The sequence below is a fragment of the Sus scrofa genome, chromosome 13, assembly GCF_054392235.1.
Source record: "Sus scrofa isolate SSC_HxYL_T2T_F1_AM1 chromosome 13, Sscrofa_HxYL_maternal_Yorkshire_Landrace_v2.0, whole genome shotgun sequence".
Taxonomy (NCBI): Eukaryota; Metazoa; Chordata; class Mammalia; order Artiodactyla; family Suidae; genus Sus; species Sus scrofa.
In genome coordinates, this window is record NC_139395.1 from 156,093,509 (window position 1) to 156,117,024 (window position 23,516).

At 43.3% G+C, this 23,516-nt stretch overlaps 1 protein-coding gene across 2 annotated transcripts in view; it reads left to right on the forward strand.

The window, feature by feature from the left end:
- Positions 1-23,516, forward strand: part of LOC110256420 (uncharacterized) — a 256,045-nt gene that overhangs the window by 36,885 nt on the left and 195,644 nt on the right. For both annotated transcript variants that reach the window (XR_014824801.1, XM_084991176.1), the window contains 2 exons: positions 16,249-16,371; positions 19,548-19,683. The gene's annotated coding sequence lies outside the window, so the exon portion shown is untranslated. Of the gene's footprint in view, positions 1-16,248; positions 16,372-19,547; positions 19,684-23,516 lie in introns of those variants that run through there.

Here is a 23,516-nt window from a genome sequence, read left to right on the forward strand (position 1 = left end):
TTCCTGCCTTCTTTTCTGTCTTCCTTTCTTTTCCTTCCCTGCCTTCCTTTCCTCTCTCTTGCCTTCCTCCCTGAAGGGCTGTAAGACTAAGGTTTTAGTCCGCATCTGCCAGCATTACTTGGTTTAGAGCCTGCTCCACGAGTTACTGACTCCTGTGTAATTTCACTCAGGAGAGAAATTTTTCTACTCTGAATTTTGTGACCTGATGGGATTGGGGGCTGGGTATAATACTCCTTCCCACTCCCTACACCCCAGCCTCAAATCCACTTAAAGCCCCACACGCCCCTTTGGACTTCGCCTGGGGCTGTGATTCACCTCTGCGATTCACATCAAGTCCTTCTAGAGCTCCTCTTCCAGCTACCCTGGCCCCTGGCTCGGCACACTGGAATATTAAGGATTAGCAGTTCTTTCCTGGAGCTGTTCAGTTCAACAAAACTGTGAGGACCACCTGCTGGCCAGGTGCAGACAGGTGACATAAAGGTCATTTTCACCCTGCTCACAGGAAGCTCTACCTGCTTAAAGCACCCACTGGCTTTCTTCTGAGATCACTCAGGACTGGCCAGGTTTGTCCATCAAGTTCCAACTGGGAAAAGGTCTTTCTCATGATTTAGTCTCCACCTAGGAGCTTTTGCCTCTGGATTGCCAAGGGCTGTTGCATCAACCAGGCTGGGTGGGCTTCCACGAGGGTCCTGCAGCTGATCACCCCCTGGTGTGGCTGAGGCCAGGGCCTCTGCTGCTGGCCTCTTGTGCTCCCTGCCCTCCGTCTCCATATTCAGGGCTCACCGAGGGCCTGGAGGGAGGCTCCTGTCCTAAAAGTCAGCTTACAGCACACCGCAGCCACCCCTGGTGCTGGCACACATCCCTCTGGCCGCTGTCACCCAGCTGGGCTCTTCTACCATCCCCAGTGAGGATTGGGTGGAACCCCTGATAAGATTTCTGGTTCTTTCTCTGTCTCAGGCAGAGGGTACAAATTGAAATCAAAGGATTATGCTTGTTAAACTGACCCCAGGGGGGGCTGTTGACTGTCACCACATTCACAGCCCAGCCTTGTGATGAGCTCAGCTGGCTCACATTAACATGCTTCTCCATCTCTCTGCCACGTTCCTGCATTAGTGTTTGCAGACTGGGAAACATTTCTGTACTCAGATTGTCTGCGTGCAGATGCTGGCTTGGCTGCCTTCTGTGTGCCTCTGGGCAAGTAAATTAGTTTTCCCGGGCTTCAATTTCTTCAGCAATAAAACTGAGACTGCTCTTAGCTACCTCAGAGGGCTCCTCGAAGGCTTTGACAACCTAGTGTCTGGTAAGTACTTAACCCAGTGCCCGGCACATTGTAATGCTCAGTAAACACCTGTAGTATTTATTATAATTATACCTCTACTTGGTGGTACTTTTCTTATCTCTCTTTTCTGATTACCTGATTTAAACCACCCAGCAATTCTGGGAGGTAGAAGTTACTGTGTCTGTTTTACGTATGCAGACACCAAGTCTCAGGGAAATTGAGTAATTTGTCCCAGGTTATGAAGCTGAAACCTGAAAGCTTGCTCTTTTGGGCTTTGGTCTGTGGGAATTCCAGAGCATCGGCTCTCCTTCTCACTGTTTCCAGACTCTCAGAGATGACCCAGCTCGGTCAAGCTGCCAGGGTCCTGTCCGGGCCTGTCCCCTAATTCAGAATCCTACATTTCTGAGAGATCTTCCCTGGGTTCCCGAGTTCAGCCATAAGTCGTCCCAAGCCCCCACCACCCCTGGGTGGGAGATTCCCGAGCACTGGGCCCCATTCTGTTTTCCTCTTCATCCCTGGGCCAGACCACCCTGGGCTGTGCACCCCATTTTACCACTTTCTCTTGGCCACACAAGAGGGTTCTGCCTTCCAGGACACCAGGGTGCCCTTCCACATGCTGTAGCCTCACATTAGGAAAGGGAAGCTGGGCCATGCAGGATTTCAGTGCAGGCATCAGGCCTGGGAAGTTCATGCCCAAAGTTGGCAGGGATCCCTTAAGTGAGGGCAGCCCAGCCCAGTGTCTGTTGTTACTTTCCCCCTAGGATTGCAAAATGCCTTCAAAGGGAGCCCAACCAGCTGCTTAGTCTGCCATTTAAAGGTTACAAAATGCGGATAAACACGACAAAGACACCAAGACTTCTGTGTGTATATGAAAAATTCAGATGTAACCTTTAAATTGGGATTAACTTTCCCCCCTGTCCTAGAGCTCATGCTTAGTATGTGTAGTCTGCTCCTAGGTGTTTTGAAGTTGCACATGGAATGAGGGGACTCCATGGTCAGCCGTGCTGGGTTAAGTAGTTTTCGTCAATGGAAGGCTTTTCTCAGCCTTAATGGAATGTGAAACTCTAGAGAATGTTGCTTGCAGCATTTCTGAACCAAGACCCCAAGACCCTGGGGTTTTTCCTTTTTTCCTCCCAGAGCACCTATTGAAGCAAGTATTTCAGTAGACTAGGAGGTCAGAGACTGGGGCTTGGTCCTGATGGCCAGTGGCAGCCATGTGACCTGAATAAGCCACGCTGTACAGGTTGTAGCATTCTCAGCCTTGTAATAAACATGTGGGGCCACTAAATGATTTTCTAAATATGCCATTCCATATTTGGGTTCCATTAGAATACTTCTCGTGTGTGTTTTCTGGGAGATGGAGAGGTGGAAGGCAGTTAAGGAGAGAAAGGAAAGGGCCCAGCGTGATCATTCCTGTGCAAAGTCAGTCTGCTTATTATCTTTTATTGTTCTGTTTCCTTTACTTGGAACTCAGTATACTTGTGAACCCCTGTTTCACCCCTGTCATGGCTTTCCTAACCCCTTGTTTCCCCTCACATCCTCCACCTATGACCAGTCATCAAGTTCTGTTGGCTCAGCCTCTAAGATCCATCCTTTAGTTCTTCTCCTCCTGTCCCCAACCCTTGCCTTCATCACCTCTCCACTGCACCACTGCGAGTCTTCTAGCTGGTGTCTCAGTTTCTCTCTTGCTCCCTAAACTCCATTCTCTACTCTGAAGCCAGCTTGGAACTTCTTCATGGGAAACAAAATTTATGTGAGCTTTCTCTTTCAAGTGGCACTTTTGCCAAGTATACTAATGGTGCTAGGGTGGGATACTGGTTGAATGTAAATTGTTTGGCCTAATGGGACTTACTTATCTATTCATTAAAAAAACTTTCCTAAATGGCTACTATATGCATTATTCCTGGTGCTGGGCCCAGAATGGCAGGCAGGTTGGACCTAGTCTTTACTCCTACAGTGGTGCTCAAATGTCAGCAGGCGTGCATCCACAAAGAAAGCTTGCTAGAATAGAGTGTGGGCCCAACCCTCAGAGTACCCCTGGTGATGCTGGTGTGGCTTTTCCAGAGACCACACTTTAAGAACCAATGGTATAATGAATGGAAAAGAAAAAGTACATGAGAAAACAAGTGAAATAATTGTCAGCTTTACTTCACGCTTTACTGGAACACCAGGGACCAGTTAAGGACTTACTTAAGGTGAGATGGGCAGAAGGTTCTTTCTGAGAAGATAATATTTAGACCTAGACCTAAAGGAAGGGTGGGGTCTCTCTATGTCTGGCAAAGAATATCCAACAAAAACTGAGCCTGTCCAAAGACTGTGTGGTGGGAAAGATCTTGGCATGTCTAAGAAACACAGTGAGGCTGAACATAGAGAATGTCAGGCTCAGGAGAGATGGAAGAATAAGTTCTCATAGGGTATTTCAGGCTGAAACATGAAGATTTTGTTCTGAGCACAGTGGGATGCTTCTGAAGGACTTAGGCCAGCTGTGGAATAGAGGGTGGATGTCAGGGAGCAGGATGATCGCTGGAATGCTAGCTGAAAGACCTTGCTTTGGTCTAGGGGAGAGAAGACAGTGGCTAGGACTAGAACGCAGCAGTGGGAATGGGAAAGAGGAGATGGATGAGAGGATGGATCTTAGAGGCTGAGCCACCAGGACTTGGTGACTGGATGTGGGCAGAAGGCAGTGGGGAAAGTGTGGAGTTAAAGATGGCTCCTTAGTGGGATTGCTGGATCATATGATAGTTCTATTATTAGTTTTTTGAGGAACCTCCATGCTGTTTTCCATAGTGGTTGTACCATTTACATTCCTACCAAGAAGAGGATTCCCTTTTCTCCATACCCTCTCCGGCATTTACGGTTTGTAGACTTTTTGATGATGGCCATTCTGACTGGTGTGAGGTGGTACCTCATAGTAGTTTCAATTTAGATTTCTCTAATAATTAATGATGTTGAGTATCCTTGCATGTATTTTCTGGCCATCTGTGTGTCTTCTTTGGAGAAATGTCTATTTAGATCTTCTGCCCATTGTTTGATTGGGTTGTTTGTTTTTTGCTATTGATCAGTAAGAGGTATTTGTATATTTTGGAGATTAATCACTTGTCAGTCGCTTCATTTGCAAATATTTTCTCCCAGTCTATGGGTCTTTTTTTGGTTGTTTGTTTATAGTTTCCTTTGCTATGCAAAAACTTTTAAATTTAATAGGTCTCATTTGTTTATTTATTTATTTTTTATATTCATCACTCTAGGAGGTGGATCTGAGAAGATACTGCTGCAGTTTATGTCAGAGAGTGTTCGGCCTATATTTTCCTTCAAGAGTTTTATAGTATCTGGTTGTACATTTAGGTCTTTAATCCGTTTTAAATTTATTTTTTCTATATGGTGTTAGAGAATGTTTTAATTTCATTCTTTTGCGTGTAGCTGTCCGGTTTTCCCAGCACCACTTATTGAAGAGACTGTCTTTTCTCCATTGTATATTCTTACCTCCTTTGTCATAGATTATTTGCATGGGTTTATTTCTGGGCTTTCTATACTGTTCCATTGATCTATAGTTTTGTTTTTGTGCCAGTAACATACTGTTTTGATGACTGTAGTTTTGTAGTATAGTCTGAAGTCAGGGAGCCTGATTCCCCTATTTGTATTTTTCTTTCTCAGGATAGCTTTGGCTGTTTAGGGTCTTTTATGTTTCCATAAAAATTTAAAATTTTTTCATTCTAGTTCTGTGAAAAATGTCATTGGTAATTTGAGAGGGATTGCATTGAATCTGTGGATTGCTTTGGGTAGTATACTCATTTTGACAGTATTGATTCTTCTAATCCAAGAACATAGTCCAGAGAAAAACCATAATTTGAAAAGATACATGCACCCCAGTGTTTATTGAAGCACTATTTACAATAGTAAGAATGGAAGTAACCTAAGTATCCATCAACAGAGGAATGGATAAAGAAGATGTGGTACATATATACAATGGAATACTACTCAGCTATAAAAAGGAATTAAATAATGCCATTTGCAGCAACATGAATGGGGCTAGAAATTATCATACTAAGTGAAGTTAGCAGAGAGTGAAAGACAAACATCATATGATATCACTTGTATGTGAAATCTAAAAAAATGATGCAATTTGAACTTATTTTCAGAACAGAAACAGACTGGACTTTGAAAAACTTATGGTTACTAAAGGGGAGAGGTGGTGGAGGAAGGATGGACTCAGGGTTTAGGATTGACATAGGCCCACTGAGGTATGTGGAGTGACTGGCCAATGGGGACCTGCTGTATAGCACAGAGAACTCTACTTAGTATTCTATGATAATCTATGTGGGAAAAGAATCCAAAAGAGAATGGATGTGTGTAAATAAATGTATAACTGAGTCACTTTGTTGTACAACAGAAATGATCACAACCTTGTAAATCAACTGTATTTCAATAAAACTTAAAGAAAAAAAGATGGCTCCTGAAATGATTCCAATGAATTGGCTCCTGTAATGGGATTTGCTTAAAAAAAAAAAAAAAAATCTCAGGAAGACATAGCCTGCAAGTACGGTTACCTGCCCCAATGTATACCTGGTGCCCAAAGAGAGGGTCCCTGGCCTGGTTCTTTGTTCACAGACTCACTGTTAAATACCCGAGTAGAGCCCTACCCCCCCACATCACCCTCCATTCTGCTGGTCAACTGGTTGCTCACCTTCTTGACTTACACTCATTTATGCAGAGAAATTCATGTTACCATCAGTAATTTGTCTGGTTTTTGGAAGAGAAGGCATGCAAATCAACAGGGGAGCTTGATAAGCTTGCAGATTGCTGGATGCTATCACCAGAGATGCAAGTCTGGCGGGGACTGGGGTGTCTGAGCTGTGGCTGGGTACTGAATGAAGCTGATCCAGGTGAGAAAACTGCTGCTTTACATCCCACTTCACACAATGTGGTTCCAGGAACGGCAGCATCAGGGTTGTTGACCAGCTTGGTAGAAGCACAGGTTGCCAGGCCCCCTCTGGACCTTATCAATAGTAATCTGCATTTTAATAGGCCCTCCTGTGGTTCAGTTGCTCAGTCAAGTTCAGGCATCCCTGCTCCAGATGGTTTAGCAAAACTGACCTCCGTGGTCTCTCATAATGCCTTTTGGAGAGGTCAGTAGCTTGTCTCGGGGTCTCGGGGCTCTGGCTCTTCCTGTTTTATGACTCTGTTCAGTTTTATTCGCATAAACCAACCTGAACCCACATCTCCTTTCTGCTGTGTCTTGGACAGGACTGAACACATCTTGGCCCAAGGTGAGTGGCTAGCAGTGGGATCCCTCCTTGGTCCTGGTTCTCTTTCTCTGGGTGGCAAGTATGTTCCTGCATGTCCCCGCTTCTCCCTGTCCCCGAGGAGACCCCTCCACCGGCTGCAGTTTTATTGCTTTTAAAATCTATTTTGTATTCCATTATGCGATTTCACTGTCCTCCCTTGCATTCAGCTGGAGTGCATGTTCCATTCTAATCTAGGTTCAGAACATTTCATCAGATGGTCTCCGATTAAAATCCAATCAAATTTAAAGCAGGGGAAAGTCCAGAATAAAGGAGATGCTATACAACCCACGAGGTCTGAATGAAATTCTGTTTCAAGCCCTCTGAACACATTTTGGGAACCACCTCTGAGGCCTATATTGAAAAGGAAACAAAATGACAATAAAAACTCCCTCCTCCTGTCTCTTGCCACACAACCTGTTTTGTGTCTTTACCCTGAGAAACCCAAGTAGGACCTCAAGAATGTAGTACATTTATTAGATTCTTATTATATGCTAGGAGTGGGTAACATATTTTCTATCTGTGTATCTAGCTATGCATGTATGTATGTATATATGTCTATCATCTATCTATCTATCTATCTATCTATCTATCTATCTATCTATCTATCTATCTATCTATCTATCATCTCTCTATTTGATATCACAGCTGTAGCTTCCAGGCCTTTGGAAGCAGTCATCCCGGGCCACTCATGACCTGCACCCTGATCCCCTTCCCCCTGCTCATTTGCTCACGGCTGTCTGTTCCTCTGCATGACGCTTGGCCTCCTCGGATGGTGCTTTCTCTGGCCATCACCGCCTCTCTCCTCCCACGGGCAGCTCTTCCATTCAGGGCAAAAACTGACACCAGAGTGTCAGAGGAACTCTATTCCGTGTACCCCTGACAAAGCGCCTATTTTGGAAAACGGACTGTCCCCAATATACGCTTACTTGTCACGTTTCTCAATATATGTAATTAGATGCATCCAACGTATATTTAGTCTCTGCCCTTTCATAATTGTGAAGGAAAATGTTTCCTCCACACAATTCCGCATACTTTAAACAGCAAACAAAGCTGCAGCAGATACACTGTCATGCACACGCTGACACCTGCACTTAGAATCTCCATCATCATTCTTGGCGTAAAGAATTTTTTGCTTTGTGCAGCATATTTTTTCCCCCTTAGGAACATAAGGAATTGTCATAATTGCCTGGGACAAAGCCTGGGTGATGTGGTCAGAGAGAGAGGGTGCAATTAGCTTTGTCATCAATTTGGGGATGGTTCCTCTTCCTCGGTAAAGTAGACTCCTCCATCCCTCCATTTTGCCCTAATGTACATTGTGCACGAAGAGGTGGGGTGGGGAGGGCACGACGTATGCATGTGAATACCATCCTGCTGTTTATGTGCAATTATTTTCTGTTCAGGCTACCAGAGTGGGAGTGGGAGAAGGGAGCTGAGCTAAAACTCAAGTTGGTTGTTTTTGTTGTATGTTAAACCAGAGGAGGAGGAGGAGAGCAGCAGGGAGGTTCTGTATTATCTTTATTCAGTTTTAAATATTTCAATTATGCTTCTCCATTGGTATGGAAAATTGAGAGTTGGCTATAAAAAGCTTGTAAAAATAACCGCACTTGAAGCCGTTTAATTACTTTAATGAAATGAAGACAAATATTTGTAAGTGAAGAGCATGCTCGTAGATTATGCAAGTAGAGAACATGTATTATTCAGCAAATGACTTAATTAGTTTTTAATTAGTAGAAATTGCAATAATTTTTCAGCATATCTTTTATTGGAATGGTTTTTAGTAATAAAATATCATGTGGGTATCCTCTGTAGAAAGCCATTTACTGTAAAGCAGGGTAACAGATTTGTTGTTTTGACGAGAAAAATTTCACTTCCATTATAAGCTAATTATAGCTCAGCCTGTCCCAGCAATGCTGGTGTAGTGCTTCTCCTGTGTTGTGTTGTCTGCAGTATGTACCCATCCGAATACATGAAGCAACTTGAAGATAGTTTAGTTTCTAGATTCTTTCACCCTCTGAAGACCATAGGTTTCCATCCATCTGTCTATCCATCCATCCATCTATCAATCCATCCATCTTTCTGTTCACTTCCATTTATCTTTCGTTCATCCGTGTATTTAGTATTTATGGCATGTAAAGGATGGGACTAGGTATTAGAAATTTAAAGGTTTCTAAGCCCTAGGGCCTTTGAAATGTTCAGAGCTCAAGAGAGGAAACAGACACATAAAATGAATCATTAGAATTAATTTAGTAAATGGCCTTCTACAAACAAGTATCAAGTGGTTCTAAAACAAAGGTGAGGAAATAACCAATTCTTACTGTGGGCTTCAGAGAATGTCACGTAGAAGCAGTGAACTTTCAGGTTCTTGGAAGGACCTCCAGGCAGTAGGAACTTTAAGAAGAAAAGCAGGGAGGTGTGGACATGCCTGATGTGTTGAGGAAACAATCAGGATAGAAGATAGTAGCTGGAATGGAGGCTTCCCAGGGTCTTGAGTGCCATGCTATGGAATGTACTTTAAATGAATATTTTCTCTTGTTATTAAAGTAATGCATGCATATTATGGAAAATTTGGAAAAAAACAAATATAAAGAGTGAAATAAAAATCCCTTTTTTTGGAGGGGGTGCACATAGGTCTGTACCCATGGTATATGGAGGTTGCCAGGCTAGGGGTCGAATTGGACCTGCAGTTGCCGGCCTACACCACAGCCACAGCGATGTGGGATCTGAGCCGTGACTGCAACCTACACCACAGCTCAGATCAATGCCAGATCCTTAACCCGCTGAGTGTCAACAGGGATCAAACCTGTATCCTCATGGACACTAATTGGGTTAATTACTGGTGAGCCACAGTGGGAACTCCTACCATCACCTGTAATCTTACAAATTATTCATGCTTTGGTACTCTCTTTTTCTTTACCTTTGCATACAAACTCACTTAAAAAAAATAAGGATGAGATTGTGCTGTATAAATATCTTTTTATCCTATTTCTTTCACTTAGTGCATTATAGCATTTCCCCATGTCATTCAAAATTCCTTGTAAATGTAGTTTTTAGTGGCTGTGTAACACTCTGCCATATGCAGGTTTGTATGGCCTGTAATTTATTTAAGCAGTCCTCTTATTGTTGGGCATTTTTATTGATTCCATTTATTACTATAATAAATAATGCTATAATAAACATATTTGCACATAAATTTGCCTGCATTTCTGATTATTTCCTTAGGGTAGTTATCTAGAATTGAAATTACTAGGTCAAAAGCTATAAAAATTTTAAGACTTTTGATGCATATTGTTTTAGTGTTTCACAGTGGAAGAGGATTAGCTATATGAAAGATATAAGTCTTACTGGACAGTAGGGAGTTTTTATAATGTTTTTAACCTTTGCCAGCTTGATAGAGAGAAAATAGTATCTTGTTGCTGAGGTAATTTACATTTCCTTAATTATAGTTATTTTTATTTTTTAAGCAGCTGCTAGTAATGGGCTCTGTGGTTTCAAGCAGCCATTTGTATTTTTTTTCTTAGAACTGTCTAATCCTTTGCCTATTTTTCTATACTGTTTTAATATTTGCATTATTGTTATTTTATCGATAGGCAGAACATAGTGAAATCTATCAAAAGTGTCTTTTGAGATTTCTTCCATTCCTTAATGTTTTTCACATCGTTTGACCTGGAGTCCTCAGGGATCCAGAGGGAAATCTGCTGCCATGTGCCAACAAGTTTTCAGCCTAAAGAGCGAAATTGCATTTTTCATCCGTGAAGAGAAGGGTCTGGGTTTTTCTTATGAGATTACATGCATGCGTGCACGCACGCGCACACACACACACACACACACACACACACGTGCATGTGTGCACACACACACACACATTGATTATAACAATGGAAAAAGAAAAAGAATGAATACCTAAGATGTTCATTAGCTTTATATTGTATTTTGTCACCAAAATGTTTGTGTGTTTGCTACTTTGTCATATCTTTTCAGAGAATGGGAAGCCCACCTCTTGGAGCCCTGATGAAAAAAGGAAGGTTATGTCTGGAGGTTGTTACTGTCAGTCATGTTTGGATTATGGTAGAAGAGCCTGTGAACTCTCAAGGGAGAGATCAGGCATGTCCTAGGAGCTTAGCTATGGTTGCACCTAAGCCAGTGTGTGTGTGTGTGTGTGTGTGTGTGTGTGTGTGTGTGTGTGTGTGTCTAGTTTGGCTCAGGCCTTTGAAGTAGTTCAAGGAGAAGAGATATCTGATGATTTCTTAATGTTATCTTGAATAGAAAATAAAGGGACTTTGTTGAAAAAATGTCTGATTGCTATCACAGCCTTTCACTCACTGCCTTTAAAAAAGAACCTATTAATTAATTCTGGACCAAACAAGGAGAGAAGAATACTAATCTTTGGTCAGAAATTTTTCTGAATCCTCAAATTCTTGTAATCTTTGTCAGATAACCTCATCATCGAGCTAGAAGGCAAACAACAAACAAGGAAAAATATTTGAAATAACTGTAATATCTTGAATAGAGATTCCTCATTCTTCTTTTAAGGTATTTAAAAAAGATGTTCTTGTCTGTTCATTTTCCCAAATGGGATTTAGAACACCTCTGTCAAGTTCTATACCACTCCCTTAAAAAAATCCTGTAGGAAATGAATAGAAATGCAAAGATTAGTGTGCATACATGTTTTGTAGTATGTTTATTAATAGACTTGATGAATTGATATTTGAAATCATAAGATTAATGCTGAATGAACTATAACCCTCCAAATGTCTCATAACATCACACAAAAATAGAAATTGAGGAGTTCCCTTCGTGGCTCAGTGGTAAGAACAACGAGGCTTCGAGTTCAATCTCTGGCCTTGCTTGGTGGGTTAAGGATCCAGTGTAGCCGTGAGCTGTAGTGTAGGTTGCAGATAGGGCTTGGATCCTGCATTGCTGTGGCTGTGGCATAGGCTGGGAGCTGCAGCTCCGGTTTGACTCCTAGCCTGGGAACCTCCATATGCCACAGGAGCGGCCCAAGAAATGGTAAAAAGACAAAAAAAAAAAAAAAAAATTTGAGTGAGCCCCCTCCCAGATGGAACAAGTGAGCACCTCATCCCAACATAAGTCCCACTAAAAGTGGGGGCAGAAAAATTTGGCAAATGTGTCCCATCCCACCACAAACAGGTCCGTGGTAGGAAGATTACATGTAGGACTCTTCTCTGACTCTTCTTTTGGCTCAGTCAAAGCAGAGGAATGAAAAATTATTTCTTTAATATTCTGTAGACAAGAAGGCACAAGCAGATTTTGGACAACTTGCAGATGGAGTGAAGGGATCTGCTTCAGATGGTGTAATTATTTTAAGAGCAGCATGATGAGGCCCTGTTGGCAGGAATGTCCTTCTGTGTCAGTGCATTGGTGCTGAAGGACTTCAGTAGTGGGCTAGCACATGGGCATGGCCCTGGGCTGCCTATTTCAGAGGGCATTTGGTGCTGTGGTTCTGTTTATTTTCCAACTGGTGGAAGCTCATCTTTGCTAAGAAATCAGCTCTCTAGAAGTCATTTCAAAGCAAATGAAACATGCACTCGACTGACTCTTAATTTTCATCCTCTGGCCTTTTCACCCTGCTTATCTTTACAGGGCTGTCAGAAACCTCACATATGGCTTTATACTTAACACAAATGAACCTCAATTTCCTCACCTGTAAAATGGGATCAATATATTATATGCCTGACTCAGTGCTTTTTTTTTTTTTTGTCTTTTTGCCTTTTCTAGGGCCGCTCCCGCAGCATACGGAGGTTCCCAGGCTAGGGGTTGAATCGGAGCTGCAGCTCCCAGCCTACGCCACAGCCACAGCAATGTGGGATCCAAGCCCTATCTGCAACCTACACCACAGCTCACGGCAATGCTGGATCCTCAACCCACTGAGCAAGGCCAGGGATCAGACCTGCAACCTCATGATTCCTAGTCGGATTCGTTAACCACTGAGCCACGACGGGAACTCCGTGTTGTTTTGTTAACAAAATAAAAATTATGTATGTGAAAGTGTTATACAAATGTGAGGTATTATTGTATCTCAATATGTTTTAGCATTCATCAATAAGGACCTGCAGGACATGCCCAGAAGATATCAGGACGAGCCTCATTTTGCATTCTTCCCCTCCCTGGAATAAAACAGGATTTCCTCAAAGCAGGTTGTTTGGTCAAAATAGCTAACATCACTTAGTGAATGAAATTCTAGAACCTTGTGATCTGTAGCCAACATTGTTTTACTCCCAGAAGCAAAGGCATATTTTATTAGCACAGAGCAGGTAGAACCTTGTAAGTTCTTTCCTTTCACCACAAGGTGGTGCTAGTGTATCCAGTAAAACAATGTACCCTCGGCCTGAATCAAAAATCATCTTTACATCAGCCCTAATTTATGATCAGGATTTACAGCCCAATGCCATAACTTTACCTTTCCTTAGCCATCAATTCTCTGTTTCTCTTTTAAACATTCTCTTCCTATGAAATTACTACTCTTTTTTTTTTGGAGAGTTAAGTTTGCTTTTGGGAGAAATCCATGTCTACATTTTGAATTATGGACTTCTGATTTCCACAGGGGCCAATGCTGGCCTTTCTTCAGTGGGATACTACAAGACTCAGTCCTGGGCTTATTTGCGGAATGTCACCATTAGGTTCTGATACTGTGTTTTATGATGGATAGTCTAATAGGAGGAGTATGCGAAGCATTTTCTCTATTGTTGCAATATTGCTCTGTAGAAGGAGCTTCACCCTCCACACTGGAAGATCTGTGTAACCTGTGGGCAAGTTATTTGACCTTTCTGAGCCTCATTTTATCATCTCTAAAATGCAAATAAAGGTAACAGACATCTGGATTGTTCTGAAGATGAAAGATTATAATGTAGTTTTTTTCTCATCTGTAAAATGGGATGATAATAACAATTCTCTCTTAGGATTGTAGACTCAGTAAAATAGAGAAAAAGAGAAAACATGCCAAACTCATAAGCTCAGTGCTTGGTATTGAAGGAGCGCTCAGTGAACATTAGTGATTATTGTCATTATCATCAAGGACACATAGAGAATGTGCTAAGGGCTGGGGATCAGGCTGAAGGACTGCTGACAAGGATCTCTTGTCTCTGTGGGACTGTGCATAACTATTTCCCTGGCCGTATGTGAAGCTGGTCATAACTGCGTTTGAAGTTGTAGGAGCTTTTGTCTCCTTCCTTTTCTTTTCCTGTTCCTCATTGCCCTTTTTACTTAAGGGGAGAATAAGTTATTTCCATTTACACTGCCCCCACCCCTTTGGGATCTGAATTTGTGTTTTTTGTTAAAAGACCTGACCAAGAAGATGGGAGCCCTAGTTGTCTCTCAGCAATGCTTCAAGGAGCCCTGATTAGAGCAGACCTGGAAGCCAGGGGACTCCAGATCTAGACTCGGAAATAAATAAGTTAGGGGACTCACTCATAAATTTAATGACTGAAATCCTCTGATTTGGTGATTCTTTGAAATGGGAATGGCAGAATTTTTTCTTCCTATCAGACGGGGTTGTTATAAAGACCAAAATGAACAAGTGAATGATAATATTGGGGTTCCAATATTTTTAATATCAGTATTAAAAAGAGGCTATTAGGGATCTGATGGTGCACACGTGTGTTGGAGGAAAGAGGTCATGCTTTTGGAAGCCTGATCGGACACCATATGATTGACTAGCAGTTTTCAAGTGTAAAATCAGGAAGTGAGAGTATTACATATTTTCTTTCCTTTTTCCTCACTCACTCACTCTCCCCACACCCTAGTTCCAGTTTAAAATATAGGACAATTATTTGTCCCAATGGAGTTGAAAATGGAACAAACAGTAAAATATGGGTCACTCCCAACTGTGTTTGGGATATCTAGCAATTTTGCCTTTGGGGGAATGTGCCTGTTATTTTCTAGGGCAGGGATCAGCCCCTGGCGTATCCTTAAGATCCTAGAGGAAAAAGACCTTGCGGAGACATGAGTAGGGATAGGGGAGAAGGCATAGAGCAGATCATAGACAAAGGAGGGAGGTGAGAAAGAGAAGAAGGCCGAGAATGGCAAAGGAGTCTGCATCTCTGGGAGAGAAGAGAGTTCAGATGTGGGATAGAGGAAATGAGGAGAGCCTGCAAGCTGTTGGAAAATGAGATCTGGCTGACCCAGTGACCCTAAGTAATTAATTTAACTACTCTTATTCTCAATGTCCTTAATTCTAAAGTGGGTTAATAATCTCTCTCTTTGTATGCTTGTAGTTGAGCAGGGCAAAATATCCAGGGTGTGTGCGTGTGCGTGCGTGCGTGCGTGCGTGCGTGTGTGTGTGTGTGTGTGTGTGTGCTTGCCCAGAACTGAAGCTGCCTTCCTGCCACACCCTTCTGGAGATGATCCCATCCCCATTGGAGCCTTCCCTATTGAAGTCTACACTATGTTCTGTGTTGTTTCATATGCAAGAGCTTCCCTTGAGAGCATCCATCACTGTCAAAAATGTGCAAAGAATGGCTCCAAGGACGTTATTTTCAGACCTCTCTTTCAAGCTAACTTTGAACACATAATCAACACGACTTTGGAGTAGTTTTTCAAATAGACACTAATATACCTAATCACACTGCCCCTCAGTCCCTATTTCACCATCCTAATCACAGGGATCTATTGGGGGATATTAGGTATTTTGCTGAAATCAAGTTATAGTATATTTGCCATATCCCTCAAGTTGTTTAGCTTGGTAAGGAATTCTAACAAATACATTCTGTTGTGAATATTTCAAAAGCTTTTGTTAAGGTGTTTTCTAAATCTCCTCAGGATTGTTAAGTAACATGTTGGTCTGTAGTGGTACCAGAACTATTCTTTTTTTCCTCCTTTTAAAAATTCAAGGAGTTCCTGTTGTGACTCAGTGGGTGAAGAACCCAGCTAGTAACCATTAGGATGCAGGTTTGATCCCTGGCCTTGATCAGTGGGTTAAGGGTCCAGCGTTGCCACAGGCTGTGGTGTAGGTCACAGACATGGCTTAGATCTGGCATTGCTGTGGCTGTGGTGTAGGCCGGCAGCTGTAGCTCCGATTCGACCTCTAGTATGGAAACCTCCATATGTTGCAGCTGCGGCCCTAAAAAAAAAAAAAAAAAAATCAAGAATTATCCCATATTTCAGTATTCTAATAGATTGTCTATTCTTCCTGATTTCATCATGGTAACGTAGAGTAGTTCTGAGTCACAGGTGCAGATTCCTTTAGCACCTGAGATATAATTAGTCTGGATTCTGCTACATATGTTTTTTTTCTTCTTTAAAAATAAAATAATGCTTTGTTTTAGTCAGTTTGGGCTGTTATAACAGAATACTATAGAAATAACTGGGGTTTCTTTCTCACAGTTCTGGAGGCTGGGAGGTCCATGATCAAGGGATGGGCAGATTTGGTATCCAGTGAGGGTCTGCTTCCTGGTGTGTAGAGAGCATTCTTCTTACTGGGTCTTCACAAGGCGCCAGGGGCGGGGAGGTTGGGTGGGGTCTCTTTCATGAAAAAACTAATCCCATTGGTGAGGGCCCCACCCTCATGACCTAATCTCCTCACAAAGGTCCCACCTGCTAATCCTATCACACTGGGGGTTAGGATTTCAATCCGAATTTTGAGGGGACACAAACCCTCAGTGTACAGCCTGATTCTTTCTTAGTATAGGGATAACAATGGCTAAATTTGGATGTTGCCTTAAACGTCTGCAGGTATTTCCACGTGCATTGTCTCATGTGATCTGATCGTTATGACCACTGGAGAGTTTGGTTGGCCTTAGAGCTGGATTCTACAAAGCCTGGAGCTTCTGACTTGATTTTTGAATACTTTGGCATGTATGTATTTTATTGTGCATATATTATTTTTGGAAGAAAGTGAGCTACAAATAGATAAGAATACACACACGTAGAATATGCATATATAGTGCTGTCCAATGGAATATTCTGCGATGATAGAAATGTTCTATGTCTGTACTTACTAGTTGTGGTAGCTGCTAGCCGTATGTGGCCGTGGAGCACTTGCAATATGGCTAGTGTGAACAGGGAACCAGATCTTTAATGTTATTTCAGTTTAATTGAAATAGCTGCCCAGGAGGAGGTGGGACAGCAGAGCTCACCGTGAAGGCCGTCCCCAGAGCTGAGAGAGTCAGTGAGTCCACTCTCTGAGTAGATTTTACAGGGGCAACTCCTGAATGCACTGAACAGTCACCCAAAGAGAAGATGGTTTTAAGGCACCGTGATTGCTTAGAAGCCTTGCAGGGGCAGCCACATGGAAATGGGGGCTCGGGAGCACAGGAATTAAACTCTATTTCTGCACATCTGAGTCATGGTGTGTAAATTTTAATTCACTGCCTGAGCAAGCCTCGGGCCCTTTGGGGCTTTTGCCCGCTGAATGACTCTCATGGGGTCATGCCATCCTGCCTGTAAATCTTTGGTTATGTGCACCGCTTTCTAATTCTGCACATTTGGAAGTATGGATCTCTGCAGAGGTAATTGGTTTTGTTGGTCCTGTTTAGAAAGGACATGGAATTCCCTGACCACCCCCCTCAGACAATCAGGGGCCCTAATAAGTAGCAGATCTAGTGTTTAGAGCACGGACTCTGGTGCCAGGCTCCCAGGGCTCAGGTCCCTGCTGTGCCACTTACTAGCTTTGTGACCTTGGCCGAGCATTTAAGTGCTTTGGGCCTCAGTTTCCTCATCTGTAAAATGAAGATGATAAGAGTAGAGCCTGATTCTTAAGGCTGGGGAGGGGAGTAGACAGGTGGCTGAATTTAACAGTGCTCAGCACCAGGAGCACAACCTTGGTGTTGGTTGTTGATGCTATGATAGATTCAGCCCCTCTCTGGTCTCAAAACGCCAGCTGAGACCAACGGAAGTTTTAAGTGAGGGAGATTTAAGGAGTCCCAGGCTTTCTCTTTGCATCTGTTCAGTGAGAGATTATCTGTTAATCCTGCCTAAACAGGGGGCTGCTTACCTAGTTTCTGGCATTCTACCTGTGACCCCCAGACCTCATGAATCAGTCTGGAACTGCCATGAGACTTTCCCAGGACTGATCCCTATCTGCCTGCTGGTGACCCCTGCCAGACTGGTACTGATGATGCTCAAACCACCTGCCCACACATCTGTTGTCAAATGCTGGTTGCTTGAGGAACCACCTGCCCCACTCTGATAGGTTTGTGCATTTCCCAGGTTCCAACCCCTTGGTTGTCTGGCCCCTCTTCCTCTCATCATGTTTCCCTTTGATTTCTCATCAAGCATTGTTTTGAAGGTCCAATTAGACTGTTTTTGTTTTTTTTTTACTTTTGTCTTTTCCTATCTCTCATGAATTCTGTATATTTTTTGGCAATAGAATCAAAGCCTATCTTTTTTCTTAAGCTTTGAAATGATATAAATTCAAGCATTATCTTCATTTTTTCTTTTATTTTTTTTTTAATTTTTAGAAGCACACCTGGGACGTATGGAGGTTCCCAGGCTAGGGGTCCAATTGGAGCTGAAGCCGCCGGCCTATGCCACAGCCACAGCAAGGTGGGATCCAAGCCATATCCTCAACTTATACCACAGCTCATGGCAACACTGGATCTTTAACCCCCTAAACAAGGCCAGGGATCTAACCCGAGTCCTCATGGACACTAGTTGGGTTCATTAGGTGCTGAGCCATGACAGGAACTCTGTTAACTTCTTTTTTAACATCTAGACCAAGTACTCATTCATTCATTCATTCATTCAACAAACGTTATTTACTGTTCACCGTGCATGAGGCACTGTGCTAGCTGCTGCTTAATTTTAGGCCTAGAGGAGGGTCTCCAAACATGGTTAGTCAGTTACACTCTAGGATTAAGCCCAGAGTCACACTTTCCTGGATGGCTATCATACCTTTAGAGAGACTTACCTCAGTGCCCATAGGCAGGAAGGAAAAGGGTAGCTCCAGTGCAAAGAACCAAAGACGACATTGAAATCATCACCAGATCTTCGTTCATGGTCATCCTGCTCCATGGGTCCATTTAGCTGCTCATTGCCAAGGATGGCCTGGGACCAGGGGGAGACAAATCCTTACCTAATCTTGTCCATAGCAGTCCACCGTGTTCTGCAAAATGGAAACGGCAAGATGTATCAGAACTTCCCAAATTTGAAGACTTGTTCGGAACTGTACATTTGAATTCACACATCTCATCTTGTTTCTCATTTAAGACTCTGCTTGTCCCTGGCGTAATCAGTTATTCAGGAGGAATTTACAGAGCAAAGCTCCGAGACATACACCCACAAACGTGCCTTCTTGGTTTATTTGCCTTTTCAAATATAAGCAGTTTAACCTGGGCGCTATTTCCCAGGTACTGTCTTAGAGGAAAGAGATGTAAGTACTCAGGTCAGATTTATTGGCTCAGGAAGTTCAGGCCCCACTGGAGGAACACAGAAGGGCTCCTCTGGCAGTGGCTGGAGCCACAGGGTTGGGAGAGGGTGACAGGTGCAAGCAGATGTAAATGTTTCTTGATATTACGCTCAGACATGGCTGATGCCTGGAACAGGGCGGGGAAACAGAGAGGAGGAATAAGAATGAGAAGCCCTTGCTTGCTTGTTAATATGTATATTTTACATGGCATCTTTGAAGATGAAGCTGCTGCTTACACCACTTTACTCCAATTCACTGAGTTTTACAAGACCACAGGGGGACGCGTTCCAGTTTGAGCAAGCTGAAACTGTCTCAGAGCTGACAGAATAACAAGTGTTTTTTCTTTGTTTAATATTTTTGATCCAGATCGGATAACTGGTTTCTATCATTTCTACCCGATATACCTTTCTCAATTTTCTGGCTATGTTTCTTTCACTTACCAGAGGGTTTATAATTTCTTGTATGTGTAATAAGAAAGCCAAATATAGGCAGTCATTTCCTGTCATTTTTAAGAATTTTCCAAAATTATGTAATGAATATTTGATTCTCTGCTTTAGTTAATTTAAAAACTGATGGTTTTGACAGAAGTATTTTTTTTTCCTCTTCCTTTTTTATTTTATGCTAGTCAGTATATTTCTAGCCTGGGTTTGAAGATTCAGCCTGTGACTAGAGTTTGGCTTTCCACTCCTGGACAATCAGAAAGTGACAGAGGGAACATTTTTCAGGACAGATAAACCCCATTGGGATTAAATTTGCAATAGGTGAGTGAGTGAATATTTAGAAGTAAGATTTCATGTTGGCTTTATTATCATCTTGGTTTTTATGCTTCTCCCCCACCAATCCTGTCCCCTGCTTTCCCTCCTCTTCTTCCTCCTCTTTTTCTCTTCCTTCTCCTCCTCCTTCCCCTGCCCCTCTCCTTCCTCTACTCCCTCCTCCATGCCTACTTCTCTCCCCCTCTTCTTCTTCTTATTCAGTGCTATGATTTACTGATTTCCCTTTTTTTTTTTTTTTTTTTTTTTTTTTTTTTGTCTTTTTAGGGCCGCACTCACGGCATATCAAGATTCCCAGGCTAGGTGTCTAATCGGAGCTGTAGCCGCCGGCCTACGCCACAGCCACAGAAACACCAGATCCAAGCCGGGTCTGAGACCTGCACCACAGCTCACTGCAACACCCAATCCTTAACCCACTGAGCGAGGCCAGGGATTGAACCCGCAACCTCATGGTTCCTAGTTGGATTTGTTAACCACTGAGCCACAACGGGAACTCCCTAATTTCCTAATTTGTGCCAGGAACCTAAGGTTTAGAGAAGTTAAGGAGTTTACTTAAGGTCACTTAGCTGCTGTGGAAGCCCAGCTCTGTCTGTTTCCAAAGCTTATTCTTGTTCCTCTACATTCTTTCTCCATCTTTCAATCTAGGGCCTCTCTGTCAGAAATTCCGTAAAGGCCTAGTATGTTTGTCCCTGAGGTGGTAGGAATTGTGATGATAGAAATAGTAGTGCTGTCGCACCCTCTTTATAATTTACATACACGTTCCTATGTCTCACTTCAGTTTCTTATAGCGTCAGGGTAATGAACCCATTTTATAGATAAGGACAAAGAAGCTAGAATTTCTGTCTTTTTGTTGTTGTTGTTGTTGTTGTTGTTGCTATTTCTTGGGCCGCTCCTGCGGCATATGGAGGTTCCCAGGCTAGGGGTTGAATCGGAGCTGTAGCCACCGGCCTACGCCAGAGCCACAGCAACGCGGGATCCGAGCCACGTCTGCAACCTACACCACAGCTCACGGCAATGCCGGATGGTTAACCCACTGAGCAAGGGCAGGGACCGAACCCGGGACCTCATGGTTCCTAGTCGGATTTGTTAACCACTGCGCCACGACGGGAACTCCCAGAAGCTAGAATTTCTAAACTCTCTTTTGTACTTTCTCCTTCCCTCCCTGGGTGCAAAAATCCATGTGTCAGACTTTGTACTTTGTACCCTGTCCAGGAGCATCAAACCAGGAGAGAACCAGAGGGGTCTGTGTCGGAGGCCAGGCTCTGAGGGCATCCTCCGCAGCATCCCACACAGCCTTGTTCGGCCCTCCCTGGTGATGGTGTGTCATCAGCCTCCGTGGCTTCTCTGCAAGCCAGAGACCTGTTGCACGTCTGCTTCGCTGCCGCCTGTGTGTGCATCCGTTTTGTTTTCCACCCTCGTCAACTGTCAGGTTTTCATTCCCATTCCATTAGATTTGATTCTGTTTCCTTCATCAATAATTCTTGGGTGGCAACAGCAGCTCTTAGCCCTGCTGGGCTCTGGAGCATTCAGGGGAATGGGGAGGTGGACTGGGAGGAATCTGAAACTAAACTAGGAAACTGGGACTCTGGTCTCAATGACCGTGTGGTCCTGAGAGGCTGTCTTTCCCTCCTTGTTAGCACAGGACTGGGTGGTTGGTTCTAATAGGCCATGGCTCCAAATGCCGTGTCCCTGGAATGCAAATGGCTTATCTCCTCTGCTTTCTGTGAAAGGGATATGCTTATTTTATTGCTGAGAATTGTTAGTACTAAGGATAGTTTTATATTTTTATCTTTTCTGACAAAAAGAGACTGCATTTCTCCAAAATATTGACAAATGCAAGGGATGCTGCATTTATCCATGCTGCCATCTACACTGGGTGGACGGCAGCACAAGTGAGAAGCCCCCAAATGTAGTGCACTGCACCAGTGCCTCAAGCCAAAGGCACGTGAAATTCTCCATAACATGTCAGTTCTCCAAGCTCAGACTTGGTTAGGAAGAAAGAATGGCTGCAAGACAGGGCCAGCTCTATGGAGAATTTTATTGCCACTTTCTGTAAAAGCTCTGAGGAGCAGAGTTCTATTTTTCACCTAGAGGACAGCAGAAAGACTGAACAGTAAACCCTTTGGGTGCTATAAGTGTGTACATACGGCACTAGAATTCTGTATGAAATGCTGATGGTTTCTCCTTGAGATTGCAGTCTTGCTTTAGGTTTTTGTCATCCGTTCTCTCCTCTCCTCTCCCATTCTTCTGGCAGAGAGTGAGGGTGCCCTATTTTCTCAGGCTTTTGCCTTATACGTTTTTGCAAGTTTCTGCCTTGAATCTTGGTTTCAACACCTTATCTCCTTTTTGCTTCCTGCCTGGTTCCAATGTTTCTTTCCCATGAAAACCTGACTGGCTCCTGCCACAGTCCTCCAGGAGGTAGAGGTCCTCACATGAAATGCCAGTCCCAGCATCCATCCTCATTAAGAAAGGTTACAGGATTTGCTTTATTATTATTTCAAAGGTGTTCTGCATGTCTCCCCCAGTGGGATCTCATGTATCAATCATATCCAGTGGGGAAAAGCTTGTTTCTCTTTATCGAATATTGGTTGTCCAATGGAATCCAAAGAATAGATGGTGTTGAAAGAGAGGGGATTCTCAAAACGCTGGTTTTGGGTAATTACATAGAAGAGAACTCAAGGGACAGTTCCTTCATTTATTTGTTTATATGATGTCTTCTTACAAAATAATTTCAGGCAGTTTTCAATAAGGCTTATATTTACAATGTCCTTATCTTTCCAGCTTTCCTAGACAAGGGCTCCTAATGGCTGAGGAGAGTTAATGAGCACCATTCTCTGGAGAGCTGGGAGAAGAACCCAGATTGATCCAATTTTGCCTTCCAATCCATGCTGTATCTCTATTTGTTCTAGTATTAAGATGTTTTAAATGACCTAACTTTGAATGAATCGAAGTCTCTGGATGCATGAGCTGCCTCTGTCCCTGGCTTCCTGGATCCCCTGACACATCACTACAGAGCCTGGGGATGCATGTGCCTCAGTGAGAGAAACCTGGCAACAGGACTTTCCCACAGGTATAAAAGAGCAGGAGTCAGGTACTTTTTTTTTTTTTTTTTTTTTTTTGTTGTTGTTGTTGTTTCAGGGCTGTACCCACAGCATATGGAAGTTTCCAGGCTAGGGGTCGAATTGGAGCTGCAGCTGCCAGCCTACCCCACAGCCATAGCAACACCTGATCCGAGCTGCATCTGTGACCAACACCACAGCTCCACGGCTCACGGCAATGCCAGATCCTTAACCCACTGAGCAAGACTGGGGATCGAACCAACATCTTCATGGATACTAGTTGGGTTCTTAACCCACTGAGACACAGCAGGAACTCCTCTACCATATAAGGCATCTTATTGATTTTTAGGGCTGCATCTGCAGCACATGCAAGTTCCCAGGCTAGGGGTCGAATCAGAGCTTCAGCTGCTGATCTAGACCATAGCCACAGCAATACCAGATCTGAGCCACGTCTGCTGCCTACACCACAGCTCATGGCAATTCCAGATCCTTAACCCACTGAGTGAGACCAGGGACCAAACCCACATCCTCATGGATACTAGTTGGGTTTGTAACCCACTGAGCCACGTGGGAACTCCCAGGAGTCTGCTACTTTAAAAAGGAGAGAGAAAAGTCCAAAGGACAAAAAGCCTCTGAGTTCCCTAGTAGCAAGGACAAAACAAGAAATCTCAAATACACATTTAAATCAACCAAGCCCAAGACATTTGTGAAAAATGCATTTTTTTCTTTTGTTGAAATATGATCAGAGAAAGACATGGTTGAGTC